Source organism: Oncorhynchus kisutch, linkage group LG23 (assembly GCF_002021735.2).
Source record: "Oncorhynchus kisutch isolate 150728-3 linkage group LG23, Okis_V2, whole genome shotgun sequence".
Taxonomy (NCBI): domain Eukaryota; kingdom Metazoa; phylum Chordata; class Actinopteri; order Salmoniformes; family Salmonidae; genus Oncorhynchus; species Oncorhynchus kisutch.
This window is the reverse complement of record NC_034196.2, coordinates 37258297-37275020: the sequence shown is the minus strand read 5'-3', so window position 1 is coordinate 37275020 and position 16724 is coordinate 37258297. Positions and strand designations below refer to the sequence as shown.

Genomic DNA, 16724 nt, shown 5'->3' with positions numbered 1-16724 from the left:
TTAGACTATTTTCAGTGTCTTCTCTTTACAGCAATAGACATTCGTTTTACAAACTGTTTTTCCGCACTTGCATTTTTAAATATTGCGATATGCCTGGCTGGGTCTCTTTTTCACTGACAGTCGTAACTCAATAATCATGTATTTGGTATTTGCCACGCACTCTGCCCAAATTGCAGGCCCTTCCGACTGTAGGCTATGCGATACATTTTTGTTGTTTTATGTAGGACAAAACACACATCACGAGAAGAGAGACAACACAACACTAAATAAAGAGAGAGCTAATACAACAACACATCATGGCAGCAACACATGACAACACAGCATGGTAGCAACACATGACAACACAGTATGGTAGCAACACAACACAGCATGGTAGCAACACAACATGACAACAACACGGTAGCAGCCCAAACATGTTACAAACATTGTTAGGCACAGACAACAGCACGAAGGGTAAAAAGGTAGAGACAACAATACATCACGCGAAGCAACCACAAGTTACAGTGAGCGAACACACACACACCATATGCGAGCTATACATACACCAACACACAAACACAGACAAACATGAGTATTAGACAAGAGGGTTGAACATTTTGGGGAATATTCAGAGGTGTAAACTTTCCCTGGGAATTAACGGGAATATATGGGAATTAACGGGAATATATGGGAATTAACGGGAATATATGGGAATTAATGGGAATATATGGGAATTAAAGGAAATATACGCAAATAGATCATGTTAATTGCATTTAAATGTAGATGTTTTTTACATTGGATATATTTACCATATCACATGGAGACAGAAACATACAACTTTTACCTTATAATAAGTAGACATAATTGCAAATGATTAAATCCTTACAATAGAAATTTAAAAAACAATTTAGTTACGAACTGAACTTTAATTAAATGAGTTGACTCTTCACATGGGATGATTTCACTGAACAACAAAAGAAAGGGAATATTGAATGATCCACAATGATCAATCGCACCTTCCAAAAACGTTTTCCACATACAGTTGAAGTCGGAAGTTTACATACACCTTAGCCAAATACATTTAAACTCAGATTTTCACAATTCCTGACATTTAATCCCTGTAAAAATTCCCTGTCTTAGGTCAGTTAGGATCACCACTTTATTTTAAGAATGTGAAATGTCAGAATAATAGTAGAGAGAATTATTTATTTCAGCTTTTATTTCTTTCATCACATTCGAATAGAAGTGTCGAATAGAAGTAGAAGGGACTTTTGGTCAGAGGTTGCTTGTTGTGAGCACTGAGGGAGCTTTATGCACTTGGCCAGATGATTCTGCATCTTTGTTGCATTCTTCACATATGATTTTGCACAGTATTTGCAAATGTACACAGCTTTTCCTTTTACATTAGCTGCATTGAAATGTATCCACACATCAGACAGTGCCAGTGGCATTTTCCTGTAAAGATTATAATTTTTTTTGTAAAAAAATAAATAATACAATTCCATGTGCAGATAAATAGTTATGCAGTTAGATTAAACAACTCCTTTGTAAGATAAATGTTTTAAAATGAAGCATGTATGAAAGCTAAAATCCACATTTTAGCAAAAACTTGCAGAAATTGTTAACAAGTTAGAAAGGATTTAAACACACTTTGCTGTAGGCTACTATTTACTAGTTAACAAAAAAATAATGTAAGTCATATGAAATATATTCACCCAGTATTGTAATCAAAACTTACCAGAAAGCATGTAGTCCTTGGCTCAGACAGTGTAGCAGTGTGAGCTCAATAGCATCTCATTAGTGTGCAAGATCTTGAGAATCAGCTGTACATGTGAGTGCACTGCACATGTGATGGAAGAATGCGCTGTGCATGCAGAGGGTTGCAATTCCATTGAATTGGGGCTAGATTAACCAAAATATGACACAAGACCTAGAATTGCCTTATGTGTATCCCACAAAAAAAGGTTCACTGTTATAAGCTAACTTTTTTGATGAATTTAAGCAAAATTCCTAAAATTCCCGGGTGTAACTTTCCATGGAAAATTCACCGGAAAGTTTCCAACCCTTTGCAAACCTATTAGACACACACCACTCACTAAAAAAATATGCACACCACAACCACACAATTCTCTCTCTCTCTCTCTCTCTCTCTCTCTCTCTCTCTCTCTCTCTCTCTCTCTCTCTCTCTCTCTCTCTCTCTCTCTCTCTCTCTCTCTCTCTCTCTCTCTCTCTCTCTCTCTCTCTCTCTCTCTCTCTCTCTCTCTCTCTCTCTCTCTCTCTCTCTTCTCTCTCAATTCAATTCTATTCAATTCAATTCACTTTATTGGCATGACGTAACAATGTACATATTGCCAAACGCTTATTTTGGATATTTACAATATAAAAATATATACAAATGAGAATCAAATTGTCAACGGGACAACAGTAACAACAATAACCAAGGGTCAAAATAACCAACACATTCAACAATAACAATAAGTATACAGTAGAGGACATGTGCAGGTTGATTGGTCTGTCAGACACTGTCCCTCATCTTATGGCAGGCAGCAATGTAGTGCGCTGCCAACCCACAGCTCTCTGCGTCCTCCCCCAACAGGACGGGTAGCCTATCCTCATCAGCGAGGTCTTTGAAACCTTGAATAAGGGTTTCAAATTTGGGAAAATGACACTCTCTAATTGTTTTATATTTTTTACATTTTGTCAGGAAATGCAGCTCCGTCTCAGGTTCTGCTGTTGTGCAGTGGTTGCACAGCCTTTCCTCTACAGGGAGCCAGGTTCTGCTGTTGTGCAGTGGTTGCACAGCCTTTCCTCTACAGGGAGCCAGGTTCTGCTGTTGTGCAGTGGTTGCACAGCCTTTCCTCTACAGGGAGCCAGGTTCTGCTGTTGTGCAGTGGTTGCACAGCCTTTCCTCTACAGGGAGCCAGGTTCTGCTGTTGTACAGTGGTTGCACAGCCTTTCCTCTACAGGGAGCCAGGTTCTGCTGTTGTACAGTGGTTGCACAGCCTTTCCTCTACAGGGAGCCAGGTTCTGCTGTTGTACAGTGGTTGCACAGCCTTTCCTCTACAGGGAGCCAGGTTCTGCTGTTGTGCAGTGGTTGCACAGCCTTTCCTCTACAGGGAGCCAGGTTTTCCTGTGTCTACCCGTCTAAATGGCAAGGCTATGCTCACTGAGCCTGTACTTTGTCAAGGTTTTTCTAAGGTTTTGATCAGTAACCATGGTCAAATATTTAGCCACGGTGTACTGTCGATTTAGGGCCAGATAGTACTGCATTTTGCTTTGAGCTTGTGTTTGTGTTTCCCAATAAGCAATATAGTTTTGTTTTGACTGTGTTGTAATTTTGTTTTATTCTGATTGATTGGATATTCTGGTCCTGAGGCTTCAGTGCGTTAGTAGAACAGGTTTGTGAACTCAGCCCCAGCACCAGCTGGATGAGGGGACTCTTTTCTTTGCTCAGCTCTTGGCATTGCAGGGCTTGGTAATGATATGAGAGGGGGTCACTGTATTTTAGATGTTTCCAAAACTTAATTGCTCCTTTTTGAGTTGTTATTATTAGTGGATATTGGCCTAATTCTGCCCTGCATTCTCTCTCTCTCTCTCTCTCTCTCTCTCTCTCTCTCTCTCTCCCATCTCCCATCTCCCCTGTATAATGAAGCATGCTCTGTTCCTAAACAGTGAGCTGGCTAAAAGCTGCTCTGTTCCTAAACAGTGGGCTGGCTAAAAGCTGCTCTGTTCCTAAACAGTGGGCTGGCTAAAAGCTGCTATGTTCCTAAACAGTGGGCTGGTTAAAAGCTGCTCTGTTCCTAAACAGTGGGCTGGTTAAAAGCTGCTCTGTTCCTAAACAGTGGGCTGGTTAAAAGCTGCTCCGTTCCCAAACAGTGAGCTGGCTAAAAGCTGCTCCGTTCCCAAACAGTGAGCTGGCTAAAAGCTGCTCCGTTCCCAAACAGTGAGCTGGCTAAAAGCTGCTCCGTTCCCAAACAGTGAGCTGGCTAAAAGCTGCTCCGTTCCCAAACAGTGAGCTGGGTAAAAGCTGCTCTGTTTCTGCTCTTTAAGACTTTTTTACAGTGTCATGGTAAAGACCAGAACCTCTTTAGGCAGATCAAAGGGCCACAGCTGCTTCTCCCTCTGAACGTCAATGAGGATGCGGCCTGCTTTCACTCCACTCCTCTCCTTTTCGTGACAGGGCCTCAACCACAAATGGAGCCCCCCACAGACACACACCCTAACATCCACGACAGCCTCACAGTAAAGGTTGACAATGTAAAAGCTTCCAAGACCAGTGGCAGACAGGCAGACAAGACAGGCAGACAGACAAGTCACTCCCCTGTACAACAGTACTGCATTCAAGGCTACTTCTGACATACACTCAAGTCATACACACCTAGTCATACAAAACTGCAACACCCACATGCAGTGATAGACAAACACACTTAAACCACCAAGCCTAATTAGACACTCCATCACAGTAGATACAGTACACCCCCCCCCCCCCACCTCTCCATTTCACCACAGTGACGGCTGGGTGAGGGAGGAGCAAAATGAATGACAACTCCTACATCTAATAGATAGGGGTTACGCATTAATGGGGACGGTCCCTGAAAACCACGTTCCGCCCTCGCCCCTGTCCCCCACCCACCTCTGATTAACCCCCTAGAGTCGATGTACACGCCCCCATGGAAATCTAATTAGCATAATAATAAATAATCTGTCAGTTTAAACTAGAGATATGTTTTTTTGCATTGGCTGCATCTCAATCAATCGTATCTTCCGATGTCAGCCTTCCGCATCTGAGGAAAAAGGTGGCAGAGCTAGAGAGGTGTTTGTCAGACAATGAAACATCCTGAAAATCGGTATACTCACGAAAACGTCTGTAGCGTCCGAACTGTTTGGCCTAGAAAAACAAACTCAATGGAAAGGTGAGACTCTCACGAACACAATGGTGTTTTCAGTTTTGCTCTGCGACACCCACAAGCATCACGGGACTTGTCTAAAGTCGGTACAGCCTGATCTGCCAACTTTTGTCCGTAGCGTCAGAACAGGAAAGGTGGGCCACTCACGAACACGTACACGTTGGCTGTTTTGCTCTAGGACACACAAAAGCCTCACAATACCAGTCTGAAGGTAGCCAGGTGCCAGTTTAAAAAATGAATGGAAATATAATGGATTCGGGAAGCATTCAGACCACTTCCCTTTTTCCACATTTTGATATGTTACAGTCATATTCTAAAATGTTTTCAAATCATTTTTTCCCCCTCATCAATCTACACACAATTCCCCATAATGACAAAGATAAAACAGCTTTTTATACATTTTCGCAAATGTCTATATATATTTTTGTAAATAAATACCTTACTTACATAAGTATTCAGACCCTTTGCTGTGAGACTCAAAATTCAGCTCAGGTGCATCCTGCTTCCATTGATCATCCTTGAGATGTTTCTACAACTTGATTGGAGTCCACCTGTGGTAAATTCAATTGATTGGACATGATTTGGAAAGGCACACACCTGTCTATATAAGGTCCCACAGTTGACAGTGCATGTCAGAGCAAAAACCAAGCCATGAGGTCGAACGAATTGTCCGTAGAGCTCCGAGACAGGATTGTGTCAAGGCACAGATCTGCAGCATTTAAAGTCCTCAAGAACACAGTGGCCTCCATCATTTTTAAATGGAAGAAGTTTGGAACCACCAAGACTCTTCCAAGAGCTGTCCGCCAGGCCAAACTGAGCAATCGGGAGAGAAGGGCATTGGTCAGGGACGTGACCAAGAACCCAATGGTCACTCTTGAAGGAGCTACAGAGTTCGTCTGTGGAGATGGGAGAACCTTCCAGAAGGACAACCATCTCTGCAGCACTACAGCAATCAGGCCTTTATGGTAGAGTGGTCAGGCAGAAGCCACTCAACAGTAAAAGGCACATGACAGCTCGCTTGTCATTTGCCAAAAAGGCACCTAAAGGACTCTCAGACCATGAGAAACAAGATTCTCTGGTCTGATGAAACCAAGTTTGAACTCTTTGGCGTGAATGCCAAGCGTCAGGTATGGAGGAAACCTGGCACCAACCCTACGGTGAAGCATGATGGTGGCAGCATCATGCTATGGGGATGTTTTTCAGCGGCAGGGACTGGGAAACTAGTCAGGATCGAGGGAAAGATGAACGGAGCAAAGTACAGAGAGATCTTTGATGAAAACCTGCTCAGTACCTCAGACAATATAAAAACTCAGCAAAAAAAGAAATGTCCTCTCACTGTCAACTGCGTTTATTTTCAGCAAAGTTATCTGTAAATATTTGTATGAACATAAAAAGATTCAACAACTGAGACATAAACTGAACAAGTTCCACAGACATGTGACTAACAGAAATGGAATAATGTGTCCCTGAACAAAAGGGGGGTCAAAATCAAAAGTAACAGTCAGTATCTGGTGTGGCCATCAGCTACATTAAGTACTGCAGTGCATCTCCTCCTCAGGGACTGCACCAGATTTGCCAGTTCTTGCTGTGAGATGTTACCCCCACTCTTCCACCAAGGCACCCTGCAGACATTTCTGGGGGGAATGATCCTAGCCCTCACCCTCCGATCCAACAGGTCCCAGACGCGCTCAATGGGATTGAGATCCGGGCTCTTCGCTGGCCATGGCAGAACACTGACATTCCTGTCTTGCAGGAAATCACGCACAGAACGAGCAGTATGGCTGGTGGCATTGTCATGCTGGAGGGTCATGTCAGGATGAGCCTGCAGGAAGGGTACCACATGAGGGAGGAGGATGTCTTCCCTGTAAAGCACAGCGTTGAGATTGCCTGCAATGACAACAAACTCAGTCTGATGACGATGTGACACACCGCCCCAGACCATGACCCTCCACCTGCAAATGGATCCCGCTCCAGAGTACAGGCCTCAGTGTAACGCCCATAACTTCGACGATAAACGCGAATCCGACCATCACCCCTGGTGAGACAAAACTACAACTCGTCAGTGAAGAGCACCTTCTGCCAGTCCTGTCTGGTTCAGCGACGGTGGGTTTGTGCCCATAGGGGACGTTATTGCTGGTGATGTCTGGTGAGGACCTGCCTTACAGCAGGCCTACAAGCCCTGAGTCCAGTCCAATCCTGTGCAGGTGTTGTTACATGTGGTCTGCCACTGCGAGCACGATCAGCTGTCCGTCCTATTTCCCTCTAGCGCTGTCTTACGTGTCTCACAGTACGGACATGACAATTTATTGCCCTGGCCACATGTGCAGTCCTCGTGCCTCCTTGCAGCATGCCTAAGGTACATTCACGCAGATGAGCAGGGACACTGGGCAGCTCTCTTTGGTATTTTCAGAGTCAGTAGAAAGGCCTCTTTAAGCTGTTAGTGAAAGCTGTTAGTGTCTTAACAACCGTTCCACAGGTGCATGATCATTAATTGTTTATGGTTCAAGCATGGGAAAAAGTGTTTAAACCCTTTACAATGAAGATCTGTGAAGATATTTGTATTTTTATGAAATATCTTTGAAAGACAGGGCCCTGAAAAAGGGACGTTTCTTTATTTGCTGAGTTTATATATACAGTTGAAGTCAGAAGTTTACATACACCTTAGCCAAATACATTTCAACTCCGTTTTTTTTTTTTTTTTTTTACAATTCCTGACATTTAATCCCTTTAAAAATTCCCTGTTTTAGGTCAGTTAGGATTACCACTTTATTTTAAGAATGTGAAATGTCAGAATAATAGTAGAGAGAATGATTTATTTAAGCTTTTATTTCTTTCATCACATTCCTAGTGGGTCAGAAGTTTACATACACTCAATTAGTATTTGGTAGCATTGCCTTTAAATTGTTTAACTTGGGTCAAATGTTTCAGGTAGCCTTCAACAAGCTTCCCACAATAAGTTGGGTGAATTTTGGCCCATTCCTCCTGACAGAGCTGGTGTAACCGAGTCAGGTTTGGAGGCCTCCTTGCTCTCACACGCTTTTTTAGTTCTGCCCACACATTTTCCATGGGATTGAGGCCCGGGGTTTGTGATGGCCACTCGAATACCTTGACTTTGTCCTTAAGCCATTTTGCCACAACTTTGGAAGTATGCTTGGGGTCATTGTCCATTTGGAAGACCCATTTGCGACCAAACTTTAACTTCCTGACTGATGTCTTGAGATTTTGCTTCAATATATACACACAATTGTCCTACCTCATGATGCCATCTATTTTGTGAAGTGCACCAGTCCCTCCGGCAGCAAAGCTCCCCCACAACATGATGCTGCCACCCACGTGCTTCACGTTTTGATGGTGTTCTTCGGCTTGCAAGCATCCCCTTTTTCCTCCAAACATAACGATGGTCATTATGACCAAACAGTTGTATTTTTGTTTCATCAGACCAGAGGACATTTCTCCAAAAAGTTTGATCTTTGTCCCCATGTGCAGTTGCAAACCATAGTCTGGCTTTTTTATGGCGGTTTTGGAGCAGTGGCTTCTTCCTTGCTGAGCGGCCTTTCAGTTTATGTCGATATAGGACTCGTTTTACTGTGGATATAGATATTTTTGGACCTGTTTCCTCCAGTATCTTCACAAGGTCCTTTGCTGTTGTTCTGGGATTGATTCGCACTTTTGGCACCAAAGTACATTCATCTCTAGGAGACAGAACGCGTCTCCTTCCTAAGTGGTATGACGGCTGCGTGGTCCTATGGTGTTTATACTTGTATACTATTGTTTGTACAGATGAACATGGCACCTTCAGGCGTTTGGAAATTGCTCCCAAGGATGAAACAGACTTGTGGAGGTCTACAAAATATTTTCTGCGGTCTTGGCTGATTTATTTTGATTTTCCCATGATGTCAAGCAAAGAGGCACTGGTAGGCCTTGAAATACATCAACAGGTACAGTTCCAATTGACTCAAATGATGTAAATTAGCCTATCAGAAGCTTCTAAAGCCATGACATAATTTTCTGGAATTTTCTATGCTGTTTAAAGGCACAGTCAACTTAGTGTATGTAAACTTCTAACCCACTGGAAATGTGATTAAGTGAATTATACGTGAATTAATCTGTCTGTAAACAATTGTTAGAAAAATTACTTGTGTCATGCACAAATTAGATGTCCTAACCGACTTGCCAAACGTATAGTTTGTTAACAAGATATTTGTGGAGTGGTTTAAAAACGAGTTTCAATTCATTTTATTTAGAATAAGGCTGTAACTTAACTAAATGTGGAAAAAGTCAAGGGGTCTAAATACTTTCCAAATGCACTCGATGTAAAATAAATACATGTAAAAAAATAAATAATCATTGGTTCCTGATCTTTCTTGTATCTCTCAGATATAAGACAGACACTTCAGAACAAATTTCCTATGGATATATTTGTTTTACTATCTATTTATCCACGTATGACACTGTTAATCATTGCGATTCTATTGGCTAATAGCAGTAAGGCCAAATTCAATGTTTCATAAAATTATTTGTTTATATATATTTGTTGATACCTTAAGGCAGGGATCATCAACTAGATTCAGCCGTGGACCAATTCGTTCTTGACAGGATGGTCTTAGGGCCGGAACATAATTACGAATAAGAAGCCCAAACAGATATAATGTTTGACTAAAACAATCATTTCAAACCTTGTTTACATTTATATATACGATCATGTGTCTCTATTATGCATAGGAATACATGGGAATAGATTTCTTAAATGAATGAATTAAAAAAATATATAGATATTGATTTTAATAGCTAGATTCATTGGATCTGATTTCCTGGTGTTTTTACAGTCTTTTATGTCCAACAATGAAAACTTGGGGGGCCAAATAAAACCAGTTGGGGAACCCTGCCTGTGATTCAAAATAAAATAGCTAAATGATCCTTGGTATGACCATCTTAAAACAATTCCATATGTTAGCTTAGATGTAAGGGTTACGGCAATTAAAAGCACTGGGCCACTACCGGCTGCCAATGGTTCTGGGCCTGACCTAGATCCCTGGATTCCCTGCTTCCATCCTGCACGGAGAGGACAATGGATCCCTAGTGGTACCTGAGCGACATTAATGATTTCCAGTTGGCTTGGCTTTGCCCTGGGACTGGGTCATTGACACCGAATGGGAGGTGGTCACTAGGGTGACGGGGCGACCTGCCAGACTCAGCTGGGGGAAGCAGTCCATGACCTTTTGACAGTTTGGCAGATATTTCTCACTTTTCTCGTTCCTCGCAATCCTCCGCAGGGGGAGAATTTGTTCTGTTGCTTTTTTTCCACTCAAATAAGGACTGCAAATGTGACTAGATTACTATTTATGACATTAAAATTACAAACAACCTCGTTTGTTGGAAGAAAACGTGAGTCACAAATCCAGTTCTTAAGAAAAAAAGGGATCACACATGGCTCCTTAAACAATAACAGCATGGGCGTGCCGAGACTTGTCTTTCCTGTCCTTCCGAGCATTAAAAGCATTATTTTGCATTTGACTTACATTCTCTCTCTTCCTCTATATCTTTCTCTTTCTCTTTCTCGATCTCTGATGATGAGTCAGTCGTAATTGCTTACTGGAGTCTGAGGCCGGTGCCAACTGGCAAGCGACCTTAACCTCCTCTGCACTACCAATACAGCTGCATTAATAACTGTTGATTAGTTACAAATGACAACCGGGCCTGGTGCCATGATGTTGGGCACATGTTGAGAGAGATGCATGTGTAGTGGGGTGCTACTAAGCATTTAACTTGGCCATTGTGGTGGCAGTAGGTCCCCTACTTGGTGTTCAATTGAGGAATTAGCTACTTGGGCTTCAGACTTGGGCTTTAGCTCGGCAGGCTATGGCTCTCATGTAGCGGTTGTGCATTGTGCAACCATTCCCCAGGGCTTGTCTTGGGTTCTACTTTGATACCCTCTGACTGGGACATGTTTCGAAATTACAATTATTACACAGTAATCATGTATCAAAGTACATCTTCCTGTACATCTTAGAAATAATATTCCAAGAAGGCAACTGCAGCAGTAGATCTTCCCTTCTCTTTTAAATCTTCTAAACCAATCAAATAAAGAAACACATCAACAAATAAATCATCTTGGCAATGACAGCAGGGGGGACTCCAGGAGGTGCCTTCCAGAAATGGTGCTCGTCTTATACTCTCCTTTCATCTCTCCACCAGTGAAAATAAATCTCAAAAGGGAGCGAGCAGCTAAGCAAGACGCAGAGTGCTAGCGACGACACTAATATGTGACATTGTGTCAGCTCCAGCCCCGTGCAGCTGTTTCCCCTTCTCTCGTCAGCTTGTAGCTCCACACACTCCAAGCCTCCCAAGAATGCCTGGGAAAGTTCTGAGGGGGGAGAACAGACGGGGGACTCTCCGGATATCAATGGCTGAGGCACAGCCCTCTACCACAGAGGAGGAGAAAAACAGCTTATTTTGCATGTTTTTCTTGCAAAACTTCTGTCTTGTCTTACATTTTAATTAGCATGCTTGGTTGATTTAGACTCATTTTCCGAGCAGTCAGACTCAGGTATAAGAGGGGAAGTGACAATGAAGAAGTGATCATTTGTATGGTAGGAAGTAGGTTTCAGATTGGAAGGAACCAGCAAGATAAGGTTGATTGAGCATGAGGTCTTTTATCACATAATGATAATGTGTATCAAATCAGCAATACCATCTGAGGTAGGTAGCTATGGTCCATACCTCCATAAAGATACCCATACATTAGTCTTTCTCCCTCCAGCAATCCTTCACTGGTCCATCATCCCCACACTCGTCCATTATACTGGATGATGTGCCGTCAACGTCATCCAGTTTAAAGCCCACCTCCCGACCTTGTCACTCTGTGAACCGCATATATTCACCTTCTCTTACTATTATCACCTTGTGCATTTGATAACATTAATGATATTATTGTCAACTCCACTGGAAGAGAGGGAAATAAAACTGCCCTTTCTCTACTAGCCATCGGATATTTTTGAATAAAAGTACTGAAAATCATAGGAAATATTTCCTATCATGGCATAGCATGATGTGTTGTTTTGACCGACAGGGGTTTGAACCTAGCTCATATGTGTGACTGTGTTGGCCCTATGAGCAAAAGCTTATGCATTAGTTCTGGGGGGCTTATGCAAATCTTCAGGTTTAAGGCAAGTTTACTCATCAAGTGAGCTTGGTTCACCAATCAACATAGTGATACATAGTGAAAAATGGGTCTTCGGTCATTCTTATGGTGAGGAGCTTGATACTTAAATCTGGCTAATACTAGACTAAACGGTTGTTCATAGACAAACGACACCAAAGTCAAATATACATAATTACTTGCATGTTAGGGTTTTTCGTCATGAATCTTGTTCTAAGGGCAGCTCGACAGAGTTGTCACTAGCTGACACAGCCACAGTCATCAAATCAGATTTGAAACCTAACCCTAACCTTAACTCGTAACCTTAACCACACTGCTAATTCTAATGCCTAACCCTAACCTTAAAGCTCATTTTTGTTTTCATGAATTTTTACAGTATAGACAATTTTGACTTTGCAGCTGGCCTATCTAAGGGGAAATTGCTCACTTCTGCCTCCGGGACATGACTCCGGGACATGACTCGTGACAATAAATTTCAACCTGCTCAATACTTGGTAATAAGGACATACATCTTTTGATCACTAAGTGTAGTTCAGTCCAGGAACAGTCTTAGGTTCCCTTTTGGTGGTTGTGTGTGTGAGTTATATCCCACAAACCACAGATGTTATCTAATACATGTTGCTCTCATAACACTGATGAAGCAGATATTGACTTTAATCGTCTTGGGTATGTCGTCACGACTGAACTGGCCTGATTCTTCAGACACGCGAGTCCCTGTTGATCTGCTTGACGGAGGCCACATTTGTTTTGCCCATCCTCTTGCAGTTGCCAAAATTGTTGCGTTGGTATTTCACCTCTGACTCCAGGCCACAGTTTTGTCAATCACGCACACTGTCAGTGCCCAGTCTACAGTTTATTCAAATAACTGCGAGTGACGATGGGGTATTTTCGTGCCGTTTTGAATGACAGCGGCTTCCAGAAATGGCCTGTTCCATTTTAAGAACGCTGTCCGACATACGCCCTCACTGCATCCAGGGCCCAAGTGGGCCGAACCACGCGTACGGGTGAGTGGGGCGGGTGGAAGTGGGCAATATCCAATTACCAAAGAGCAATGAGTTAAAGTATGGGTGAGATGGTCTAAAAATAAAAGCGTCTATATCGGGCCTCTTGGTCACTCCTTTTGCATTTATGTAGTGTTCTGTGTGACAGCTGCGTTGCGTCAGATTGTAAAAGCCATCAGTCCACGGTCTGCTTTCTATGAAAGAGACCCGACAAGAGGATTCTGTACTCACACAGGCTCAGAGTGGTTTCAGGCAGTTGAAAGAAAGACACATATTTGGCCTTTAGTTCCACCTATGAGCATCTGCAAATAGCAACAAATGTCAACACTTTTTGGAGCAGCCATTTTGGTTCTCTGGATCAACACCAGACCAGTTCAAAACAAGGAGAAGTTACTTCCCAGTGAACTTTGATTACCTCCTAGCCTTTTCATAAGCATGATGCCTATGTATTGTAGCAGCCCATGGGAATTGCATGAATGTCTCTGAAATGTGCATTGCATCTTGGCACATCATGCCATTACTATTCCAAACCAAAGGGTGAGAGGAGCTGTTCGCTTTCCACATGCTGGTGGTGTTAGACCCTTGTTGTAGCACTCACCACTGGCACCTGCCCGCAACGCAGCTGACACGTGACTAATTTTAGCGAGGTATTGGGCCTGGTATGCCCAGGCATCCTAACAACCTCCAACCACCACACAGTTCCCCTCATACCAACCCTTCAGTGATCACCTCTGCTCTGGTAACACGCGTCATATTCGTTTATACCACTGCATCAATGACAAATAAACAGGATCGCCATGACGTGCATCATACTCCGATTTCACTGTAAACAAATGGATCTCTCACATCAAAACCTGGGCTAACATCTGGTTATCATTTTCTGGTTGTCGAAAAGGAGAATGTGTAATACAACCTGTTATTTTACACATTAGTAACGCTGTTGTTTCACTTGTATTTTTTTATTTTATTCAAACCACAAAGACCAGGGAGATTTACCAATGCTACACGAAGAAGGGTAACTACTGGTAGATAGGGAGGAATAAAACAAATGCAGACATTGAATATCCCTTTGAGCATGATGAAGTTATTAATTACACTTTGGATGGTGTATCAATACCCCCAATCACTACAAAGTTACAGGCGTCCTTTCTAACTCAGCTGCTGGAGAGGAAGGAAACCACTCAGGGAGTTCACCATGAGGCCAATGATTACTTTAATACAGTTACAGAGGCTGTGATAGGAGAAAACTGAGGATGGATCAACAACATTGTAGTTACTCCACAATACAAACCTAAGTGACAGAACGAAAACAAAACACTAAAGCAATACTGCATAAAATGTGGCAAATCAATTAACTATTTTTCCTGAATATGTGTTATGTTTGGGGCAAATCCATTGCAACACATTACTGAGTACCACTCTCCATATTTTCAAGCATAGTGGTGGCTGCATCATGTTATGGGTATGCATGTAATTGTTAAGGACTGGAATGTTTTTCAGGATAAGAAATAAACAGAAGGGAGCAATGCACAGGCACAATCCCAGAGGAAAACCTGGTCCAGTCTACTTGCCACCAATTCACCTTTTAGCAGGACAATAACATAAAACACAAAGCCAAATCTACACTGCAGTTCCTTACCAAGAAGACAGTGAATGCTCCTGAATGGCCGAGTTACAGTTTTAACTTATATCTACTTGAAAATCTATGACAAGACCTGAAAATGTCTAGCAATGATCAACAACCAATTTGACAGAGCTTGAATCATTTTCAAAATAATTATGGATAAATGTTGCACAATTCAGGTGTTGAAAGCTCTTGAAAACGTACCAAGAAAGACTCACAGCTGCAATCGCTGGCAAGGTGCTCCTACAAAGTATTGACTCAGGGATGTGAATACTTATGTAAATTTGATATTTCTGTATGTCATTCTCAATAAATTTGCAAAAATGTCTAAAACCCTGTTTTCACTTTGTCAGTTTGGGGCATTGTATGTATATGGGTGAGAGGAAAAATATATTTAATCCATTTTGTATTCCTACTGTAACACAACAACATGTGTAATAAGTCAAGGGGTATGGATACTTTCTGAAGGCACTGTATTCTTGTGAAAGCCTTCCATATCAATTAAATGTTTTAAATTAGACTAAATATAATTTACATTGTCAGAATATTGTAAAATTTATAGCAGCTATAAAAATACAATTTGAGCGTGATTTGATAATAAAAAAACAACGTTTCCCGTACTTACTCAAGTAGCGTTGGTGTGGTAAACTGTCGCAACATATGCAACTACAGTATGGTTGTCGAATTTGACCAACCTTGTTTTTGGCTAATGCTGCCAGTCCGTACCGCAGCCAAACTGCCATACCCTGTAGCTACAGTATTCTTTGACGAATGATTCCGCGCAAAATCTAGATTTAGAACTTTTTTTTTACAATTCCCCAGAACGCATGAGACACAGGGAGACACTGGTAAACACTCCCTGAACGAAACAAAATATGCAACAGAAATGACAGCCGAGTCCCGCGCTACTTTGTAACTTTTGTCACTAAGTCAAGTGCTGGGCTGTCTTCAAGTTTGCAACTATGTTGGCTACAATGACAATGGTTCTAAAAATGTAATGAATTCAACACGTTTGAGTATTTTACCTGATTTTGCTGAGTATTTTCTCTTCGCGCTGACGTTTTGGAATAAGGAAGGTGTAAACAGAGTTACATTAATCCGTGTTGTGCAACTCCCCCTTCGACAGCTCTAAAGTTCTCTCTCTCTCTCTCTCTCTCTCTCTCTCTCTCTCTCTCTGTCGCGCTCTCTCTCTCTCCGTCGCTCTCTCTGTCCCGCGCCTCTTTTACTGTCGCATGCCACGAAGGCCACTCAAACGAATCTGACCACACTTATTCTTTTACCGAGAGGAGAAACTGTAGGAGGAAGGTCGCTCGTACAGTCAATTCAATAGTCGAGGGCGCGAATCAACGTCACATGGACTGCATGTTTTTCGAAAATTGGGTCAAACGTCAAATAGCACAGAAACTCAACCCACTGCATATTACTGATGAATAGAGGTATAGGCTGCGAGAATATTTTCCAATGTAGCGTATCTATAGCCTACTCAGTTTCATAAACTTAGGTCTAACAGTATATATTTTTGAACCACTATCATAAAACCCATTCTGCTTTTTTTCCTTCAGAGTAGACCTAATAGTTATACAGTCAGGGCACGTGAAGCATGGTCATGCACTTTCGATACAGATATAATTTAGGACCTACAAAGTTAATTTATATAACTTCCATATCACACTTTTTTATCTTGATGATATACACCAAACATATTTTATTTATCAACTTGTATTGTTGTATGATCGCATAGGTTGTTTAGATTATTCTATGTGACTGTTTTGAATTATGCATATAACGATTACTGTATAGACTATGTTCAGACATCTTTAATAAAATATATGTTTAACCTTTATTTAACTAGGCAAGTCAGTTAAGAACAAATTCTTATTTAGAACGACGGCCTACCCCAGGCAATCCCGGATGACGCTGGGCCAATTGTGTACCGCCCTATGGGACTCCCAAACACAGCCGGATGTGATTCAGCCTGAATTCAAACCAGGGATTGTAGTGTCGCCTCTTGCACTGAGATGCAGTGCCTTAGACCGCTGCGCTACTCGGGAGCA

General features: G+C 42.0%; 1 protein-coding gene across 2 annotated transcripts in view; it reads right to left on the bottom strand.

The window, feature by feature from the left end:
- nek6 (NIMA-related kinase 6) overlaps positions 1-16009 on the bottom strand; it is an 81552-nt gene extending 65543 nt beyond the window's left edge. The window contains exon 1 of one of the 2 annotated variants that reach the window (XM_020457935.2): positions 15696-16009. The gene's annotated coding sequence lies outside the window, so the exon portion shown is untranslated. The remainder of the gene's footprint in view (positions 1-15695) is intronic. The other variant, XM_031802222.1, reaches the window with a different exon arrangement.
- Positions 16010-16724: the final 715 nt, after the last annotated feature.